Source organism: Sinohyriopsis cumingii, chromosome 5 (assembly GCF_028554795.1).
Source record: "Sinohyriopsis cumingii isolate HCF-2022 chromosome 5, ASM2855479v2, whole genome shotgun sequence".
NCBI lineage: Eukaryota > Metazoa > Mollusca > Bivalvia > Unionida > Unionidae > Sinohyriopsis > Sinohyriopsis cumingii.
The window spans coordinates 65,375,100-65,384,832 of NC_142965.1; the positions used below are offsets into that span (position 1 = coordinate 65,375,100).

The 9,733-nt window shown below is 31.8% G+C and overlaps 1 protein-coding gene across 3 annotated transcripts in view; it reads right to left on the reverse strand.

Annotated features, from left to right (window-relative positions):
- LOC149799334 (DNA-dependent ATPase/E3 ubiquitin-protein ligase HLTF-like) overlaps positions 1-9,705 on the reverse strand; it is a 111,141-nt gene extending 101,436 nt beyond the window's left edge. The window contains exon 1 of one of the 3 annotated variants that reach the window (XM_089958660.1): positions 9,645-9,705. The gene's annotated coding sequence lies outside the window, so the exon portion shown is untranslated. The remainder of the gene's footprint in view (positions 1-9,644) is intronic. The other 2 variants (XM_089958659.1, XM_089958662.1) reach the window with 2 other exon arrangements.
- Positions 9,706-9,733: the final 28 nt, after the last annotated feature.

A 9,733-nucleotide genomic window follows, 5' to 3' on the forward strand; every position in this document is an offset into this window, starting at 1 on the left:
AGTCAGCAAATGAGAAAAGTGACATTTGTCAATATGGTTTTACAGGCCAAGCTTTTTAAATTGCTTTTCTCCAATGTGTAAACCATTTTAAAAAGCATACAATTTTCTTTAAAGATACAGTATATATATTTTTGCACTGAAAATGTTCAGATGCCAAAAATTCAGCTGAATGTTAAGTAAAATAAAAGCACAGTTTACATTTTTTTTGTATCATTTGCCTTCAGTACAATTTTGCCATCTGCAAAATTCATTTTATTCACTATGTGGTATTGTATGAAATGTGGGGAATTTTAGGCCATTTAAGACAGTGAAAAAAAATATTAAAAATCCATAAGGAGTGTTATTACAATATACTGTATCATTAAATTTACTTGCATGTGAATTGGCAAGTAACGAGAATAGATAATTACTGGAAAGTTTACACAGCTATCAGTTTTTTTCAGTATTTTTATTCCATAAGAATTTATAATGTAAACATACTAGTTTCATTGATTTTATTCGGGTCCATTTCCAGGAATGCAGTAAAATTTTATAACACATCCAACATTGGTATATGATCAGTGACATTCTTAAAATGTCCAGTAACTTGAAACCATCATCGTCACTATCCAAATTATATTTAAAAAGACATTTAACTAATTATCATATACCAGTTCATTTTGATCTAGTCATCATGATCAGGAACCCCACTGCCTAAAATGTCAACTTCCCTGACAATATTGGTTTTATTCTAGCATCCACATGGCTGCCATCTTAAAGTCAGCATTATATTTTGTGCTGCAAATGGTAACAAATTCAGAATATGACAACAAAAGTGCTTTAATTATAGCAACAATGATGCTCAGGTGATCTTTCTGTTATTGTTTGCAATGAAATTAATTAAGGGAGCACTGATCAAAGAATTAAACAGAAGCAATAATATGATGTTCAATTAAAGCATCATTAATGAAACAAGCCATGCAAATTTATGGTTATATCTCACTATTATTGTCTTCAATTGAAGTTAATGGCATACTGAACAAAGAATCAAAGAGATGGTGATAATATATTCCATTATGGTGGCATCAGTCAATTCAGTGTTAATAATTTGCATAAATGAAATGATACATTATGAATTCAGGGAAAAATTAACATGCTATTCTTAAATTAAATAAAGAAAAGTAAAAAGTAGGTTTCATCTTTTCACCACCCAAAGTCAAATGCCAGCTGCCATATTTTCCAGTTTTGTCTAACTGATTATAAATTTAAGGGAAATCAAACAAATCCAGTCAAGTCATAAACAGTTCATCTTCCTCTGTCATAATCGTTATAGATAATCTCAAACCTTAATCCAGTAATTCACACATAAGTGTGACATCAGTGACCCCCTAGCCCTGCCCAGTTCGTACTGATTTTACAAAGGTGTGATAATATTGGCCGACAAGGCGTGAACAGTAATCTAACAAATGCTGATCACTGGTTACAGATTGTACAGCCTCTGTATGAAATTACCTGGCCAGGTGCAACTAAGACTGATGCCCCTGACCAAATCAACGTACATAATTTGGAATTTCTTCGCATCAGAAATCCGTCGAATTTAAAAGCATTTAAACCCAAGGGTATAAACCTGTGGTGAACCCTGATGATGTTACATCAAATTAAATCATATTTGACCAAGTTTCTCTGTTTAGTATATACATAATATAGGTAAATTCTACATAAAACTAACAAACGCATTAACATACTCGTACAAAATATATATATATATATATATATATATATATATATATATATATATATATATATATATATATATATATATAAGTAATTGCAATTTGTCTGGCAATAAAATTATAAAATTATTTCAATCCTGCACAATGGTGAATAAGCAGATTTGAAAATATTTCCAGTTGGCAGTACAAGGTAAGCTTCATTTGTATCTTACTTCATTTGATCTGTATCTAGAAAAATGCAATTATCTCACAACATCATGACTTTGTTTCCTTAAAACTGTTTCCATACTAATTTTGAAACGTTCTTAATTTGGTTTTCTGAAGATTTGGCAGCTATGATTAATATCTGTGGTAACAACTTCCAATCTTTGGTTGTTTTGGAGAAAAGATAATTTTGTAACTACAAATTCATATAATACAAGTATATTCATGCTGATTTCTACTGGTTCATTTTGGTTTAAGTTGTAGTGTGGGTTTTTTTAAAAGACTTTTTAGAAAAGTATTCATCACTATTCCAGTCAGTGTTTTTCTTTAATGGTTGCCATGATAACTTATTCAACATTGAGGTCATATTTATTTGTGTATAATAATGATCAGATGTAACAAACCTGGCTGATCACATCAGATGCCCAAAACATAAATATCAGCATCGAGGTCTTACATGCAGGACTACACTGGTGGCGAACCAGTATGTAGCTATGCGCAAGGTATTTCGGAAAACGCGTTTTCAAGCATAACATTAACTTCTTATAGATTTATCATTGTCTCATTATTACATACTTACATTTTCTTCTCCCACATAAACCCTAAGATAACATGCCAGGAGCTGTTAAAAAATTGAAATCTAAAAATAATCGGCCGTCAATAATTTAGACTTTTTGGAGATCAACAGTTTTTTCCTCAACAAATGGGAATTTGCAAAAATGTAATAAACGGAAATATTTTTTTATAATACACTAAACTAAATATATGCAAGGTATTAATGAATTTATACAAGTAAATTAAAAAAGACATAAAACATGTATTCAAATTTTTTTATATGTACGGTAATGGGAGCAAATTGTCGCTGATTGTGCATTAGGATTCACATTGCTTTGATTTACTCCAAAATATTATCACAATCTGGGTGAAAAAAGAAGAAGAAAAATGCGCGTTACTATGCATTGTTTCAATTTCAATGATATATGTTCCAAATACTGAAAACCAAATTAAAAATTGAGACTATACTTAATGACACTTTGTCAAGATGGCGAAGGGTTAAGTCATATTTATAACAATGTAGGATGGCACTGAAAATCGCCAAAGTAGCAGTCCAGTTTGTGAGCTGGTGATCAGTCCTATTAAAATTGCTTATCTAGTGTTTGAAAAGTTATTTATTTGCCATATTGTGTGCCAATTTTAGTCAAAATGTTTATATAAATTTGCTGTGTAACATTTTTGCGCCCTGAGAATGATATCACGAAGTACCATTACTACTTCATTCATTCATATAATGAAAACCTATCCAAATTTACTGATAGTGTTTTACAACCTTTAATGAAATCACTTCCATTATACATTAAAGATACTACTACTTTCATTACAAAGTTGAAGTCTATTCCACACCTATCTGATAACTCAATCCTGGTATCATTAGACGTAACATCACTACATACCAACATTCCGCATGCAGATGTTATTGAAGTGTGTAAATATTTTCTTGATAACAATCCTAATAATAGCACACTATCTAGTTGAGATATTTGTAAAATAATAAAACTTATCTTGGAAAATAATTATTTTCAATTTAATGATACGAATTACATCCAAATAATGGGTATGGCAAAGGGTAGTCCTATGGCTCCTTCATACGCTTCCCTTTTCATGGGTAATTTAGAAAATGATTTTCTTCAAAAAAAAAAGTTTAATCCATCTGTTTGGTTAAGATTTTTAGATGACATATTTATGATCTGGAACCATTCAATTGAAAAACAAAAAATTCATTGAACGCCTAGAACATTTTCACCTAATGATTAAATTTACTTATACTGCATCTAGTACGCATGTTTCATTTTTAGATGTAATTTTATAAAAAATATTGATAACACCATCTCTACAAATATTCACGTCAAGGAAACTAATATCCACCAATATGTTGAATATTCTTCATGTCATCCCATGTCATGTAAAAATGATATACCATATAGCCAGGCCAAAAGATACAGACGCATTATTTCAGATGATTGTCAATTACAAAATTCGTTGAATAAATTACAAACATATTTCCAAAATAGAAATTATCATATGCATATAATTGATTCTGTGCAGAACAAAGCCCGTAATCTTACTCAACATGAGGCTTTAAACACAAAAAAAATGTAAAATAGAGAAAATATAGTTACTTTCACAATACAATACAATCCTTCATTACCTAATATAGGCCTTATAATTAATAAACATTGGAGTCTCCTAAATTTATCAAATAAAACCAGTGTAAAATGACTTTACAAAACATAAACCAATTCTTGCTTATAGAAGACCCAAGAATTTGCAAGATTTTCTAATTAGAACTGAACAGACAGAAATTAAAAAAAGACAATTTTCGTCATCTAAATTTAACAGACACCGGTGCTCTCAATGTGCAAACATAAGTGAAAGTACTTCTTTCAGTAGCACTAATGCAAAAGATGTATTTTCTCTATGTGATAACACTAACTGCATATCAACTAATGTGATTGATTTGATAACCTGTAAAAAATGTAGCATGCAATATGTTGGACAAACACTTCAACAAGTTTCTAAGAAAATGAATAACCATCCCTTTCATATAAAAAGTTATAGAGATCCTCAATTTTCCTCTAATATTTCAACACACTTTAACACCAGTAATCACTCTCTATTTGATTTTTCTTGCATACCAATATATATTGTGCATGGTGACATGAATAGACTCATAAAAGAAACTTACTGGATTCATAAGTTAGATATTTTGTATCCTAATGGCCTTAATACCAATGCACTATATAAAACTATAATTTGTCTGTTTGTTTGTTTTTTGTTTTTTTTTAAATTGATAAATTGTATATCCTTTATAACAATAAAATTATAATGTCAATCGGGGTATTATCGGACAAATATTAAATGGAATGCAGTAATAAGGATTATCTGTTTAAGTTTTTCTTACCAAATGGAATTAACGTTAGCAAATTACCTCAACTGCTATTTTGCAGCATTTATTTTGAACATACAAGTATCATGTGATCATGCTGGGTCAATCAAACTAGAGGCTCAACACGGGGTAAAATCGGACACCTCCGGGTATTCTCTGACATTTATTTGTTGTTTTTTTTTAAAATGTTTAAACCCTAACATATGTAATTTAATCAAGCACAAGAAATAAATTAAACAAGACAATGTAGATATTAAAAATTCTGGTTATATTTATCATGATTGTTACAGCCTGTATAAAATTTGCATAACGGGGTTTCAAAATGTTTAAATGAACTATGTAACTAAAAAATTCAGTTATTGCTGATGTCAACACTGCCAGAAATGTGAGTACCGGTACTATTTTGTTTTCCAATAACCTAAATGCAATAAAAGAAATCACATCATTTATGCTTCAAGCTATTCTTTTTCTTAACATTACTAGTCCATAAATTATCAAGCATGGGATTGTTATAAACATTTTATTATGTCTTAATAATGTGTATTACACTGTTATGTAAGTCTTGATGACATGTCATGAAACAGCTAAAACTTTTTAAAATGAAATATTTAAATACGAATAATAATAATAATAACAATAACAAGAAATAAGTTGGTGAAAATTTTTTATTGTCAGTGGTGAGGGTTAATGTAGAGTATTACATATCTGATTCTTAAATAATTAATTACAAATGTTATCAATGCATTTTTGTGGGAATACCAACTAAATCATCTACAATATCAGTTGAAGTGGTTTTTATCTTCTTTACAAGCTTAATTTATTTAAAATATTATCCAACTGGTTGTACTTCATAACCTGCTAAATGTATTTCAAATGTCCAATAATACCCCCTTCAGGTGTACCCCTATATGTTTTATCAACTAATCCAACAAATTTCAATGCAGGCGTCAGAGTAAACATTCAAACAGAATGAGAATTGGTCTATACCATGTCGGATTCAGAAGCTGTGTCAGGCTTATTTTTTTTCTCCAGGAATGCAATAATACAGTTTTGAAATTAACTATTTGAATAACAAAGTGCTGCAAAATTCACTCGTTTTAGTACAAAATACATTTTTCACCTTTTATAATGCATGAACATGATGAGGTCGGATCTTACAAATTATATATTTATAGGTTACTACTCTGTGTTTAAACAGTTTTCTAATTTGTATTTGTCTGATAATACACATTGATCGATAATACCCCGATTGAAGTTATGTATGACTGTCTCTACATTATTTTTTTATTATTTTACAGTTACTACTTCCTACATGTTGACAGTTCATGTTTCGGTTTGGAATACAAGTCTGACCAACTTAATTCAAAACTCTATTTCATGCAAAGTGCATCAGCTAAAAGTTTCAAAAAAAATCTTGACAAAATTATTAAACTGTTGCTCATTCAGGAAATGACCACCATGTCGGCCAATTCTGCGTGTTGGGTAATTTTGCACAACTATACATAATTTTTGTAAACACTGGATCATGTGTTATTTTTTGTCAAAAGTCCATTCTGTATCAAGAAAGAACGATCATACTTTAATTAAGACAAGTGATATTCATAAAGTGTACAAAAATATCCCACATTTCAAATCGAAATGCATATGAAAATTTGATTTCTAAATGTCAACATTAAGACCCACTCCACGGCCTTCTTGAATCTGTAACCCAGAAAATCCTATTTACAATGTATCTATTAGAATCAATAAAATAAATACCTTACATAAAAGATAGAAATGTATACCGTAACAAATTTAATCTTAATCCAAGTTTCCAATTTTGCAATTAGTTGTCCCACACGTACAAAATCGTCTGCTATCCAACATGTCCGCTTGCCGCTAGAACAGCATTCTCATGAAATTTCCCGGCGTATAGTCTGTTTCTAAATTCTTTAGTAATTTTCACCAATAAACAAGATGTTGTAAACACATTAGATCCTATTCATTGTTGTTTCTCTTCCACATAATAGATTATTTTTCATAGAATGTTGAACTTCACTAATTTATTTACAAGAACGGTTTAGTTTACTTAATATCGCTTGCCATTTATTGGCATTGTTACATTGAATTTTGTAAAACTAGCTATAAACCTGACCTAATTCCTTGACTGAACTGCTGACAGAAACAGTCCAAAGTAATGTATTTCATTTCTATAGCCCGATGTCTAAGCATTACATCTTTTCAAAGCTGTGCACAGAATTGGCCGACAAAAAATATCGTGAGTCATGAAAACATGGGGATGGTAACCTGTGTGTCCAAAATTAATATTATTTTGAACAGAATATTCTGGTGACAATTGCCTCTTTTCAAATGGTAAGCACTGCAGTATTTTATTTTTGTCAATCAGTCAAATTCAGTATGCGTTTTGCTTCAATACTAGTGACGGAAAATTTAGGTGTGCAAAAATGTCCGACAGCATTGTATGTGTAAAGAGCGTACAAGAGGATAAAATGCAATCTAAATACTAAGTAGTGCCCTTGATTGTCTTAAAATTAAAATAATGCTCGATATGCAAGATTTGTTTTTTTTAAACATAAAAACCAATAATTCCATGCAAGACGTTATCACTTTAACACAGGATATGGTGCAAAAAGAGACCTGTTCTGATCTCTGGGCCTAACATTAATTTTCGAGAGCATATTAGAGTTTAGTCCGAGTTTCCTCTGACCCTTGCCACCCCATTTTTTGATATCTGGACATTTATGTTGGGGTGTAGGGTCAGAGTGCATTCCCTATCGAAAAGTTGGAATTCGCTGACACCATTTGGTGTCGGCATGGGGTAGCCGCTTTCTTGCCGACCCAGCACACTTGAACGACCTTTCATCGAGATATACCTGCATGAAATTGATAGGAATATGATTTATTTTTTTCAAAAATCATGAGCATAGCATTTGTCATGTCTTTAATCCGCTGACAGACGATAAGAAAGTACGTTGTTGCTGAAATTTGACCCGAGTATGGCCATTTGTATTCAGTCACATGACTATACAAATCTCGGAACCTATATGTCAATGACATCAGAGGTCATATAGTCACGTGATATCGACAATAAACAAATTTCCCAAGTTGTTGTACATAGAATTTGGGCATATTATATAGAAGTCAGTTAATGTTTGTAAATAAATATAATGCACACTTAATTCTCAACATATTTATTCTGAGAAGGAACAGAAACCTGTTGGTATCGCAGCAGGGTGGAGTAAACCATTTTCAATAAGTACCGAGCACGTGTCAGCGATGTTTTTTTGTTGGTGTCATGTGACTACCACAATGACACGTGCTTTTCATAGTGAATCTGGTTCTTTTCAAATTTCTTCAACATTTACAGATTTCCGTCGTGGTTTTCACAAATATTTTGAGAAGTTTATATTATTGCTTTTTTCTATATAAATTACATGAGCTTTATTTATATGTTCGATTTGTTTTCCTACAGCAACACTAGAAATGGTATGTTGTTGATATCACGTGACTGTATGACCTCTGATGTCATTGAGATGTAGGTTACGAGAGTTGTGTAGTCACGTGACTACGAAGACAAATGGCCAGATCCAGGTTAAATGTTAGCAACGATGTACTTTCGTCTCGTGTGTCAGCGGATTAAAGACATAACGAATGCTATTATCGCAATTTCTGGGAAAATAAATAATATTCCTATCGATTTCATGCAGGTATATCTCGATGAAAGGTCGTTCAAGAGTGCTGGGCCGGTTAGTAAGCGGCTACCCCATGCCGACACCAAATGGTGTCAGCGAATTCCAACTTTTCGATAGGGAATGCGCTCTGACCCTACATATAACATGTTATATTATTACAGGTTAGAACTCCCATCCCTTGATTTTCTTTGTAACAAGCCCCTGTGGACCCTACACCCCAACATAAATGTCCAAATATCAAAAAATGGGGTGGCACTGGCAAGGGTCAGAGGAAACTCCCCCTTTTTGCTTGCGCATATTATGTCAGAAGGAGAAAAAAATAACTCCTGTTGGTCTAGGATTCTTAAGAGCTTGATAAATGTGATGCAAGTAACGCAACATAAACTAACGTTTTGTTAAAGTATGATTTGACAAGTTTGCGAAGTACCCAGGCGCGAGTGACAGCTCCGCAATCTTACGAGGTCTATTCTGAATAGCGTCGACACAGTTCCCGCCATATTTTGTATTATGCTTCCGGTTAAAGTCTATTTCCCGTGGTTTTTAATTGATAATTATGAGAACCAGATCACTATATTTATCTGCTACGGTAAACACAAAAATTATAATAAATAAAAATAGCTTAACAATTTGACAAGTTAAATATTAAATGACCATAAAGCTTTTCTTCTTCTTTCAAACCAATAGAATGATAATAAATGTTAAATCGTGGATGAAACAAAACAAAAGACATTGGCTTTCAATTTTGAAATGTGCTATAAAAATATTTGTTGCTCAAAACACCTCGGAATCTTGGAGAGGTTTATCTCATGGACGGTGCAGACTTTTTTCCTTCATGAGAAAATAGTTTTCATAAAGTTATTACAATAGTAACTGTAGTACATATGCCTGTTGACAACTTTTCAAAGTCAATAAAACTGTAAACATTAGCTCTTTATTGTTGTAGCTTAATTTCGATTTTGGAACTTAAGCTAACATATCGTTCTAATTAAAAGAGCATGCGACAGTATCGAAGCGTCAACTGTGACAGATTATTTTCATGCTTGTCGCTGCTTTCTTGCTAGTTACTAAGATAATTATGTTTCAGTGATTTACCGAAATAAATTACTAACATCATAACAAGTAATTGACTCGCCAAGACGCTTCCTGTCCAAGCTGACTCTAAAAATGAAACCGCGTTCTTC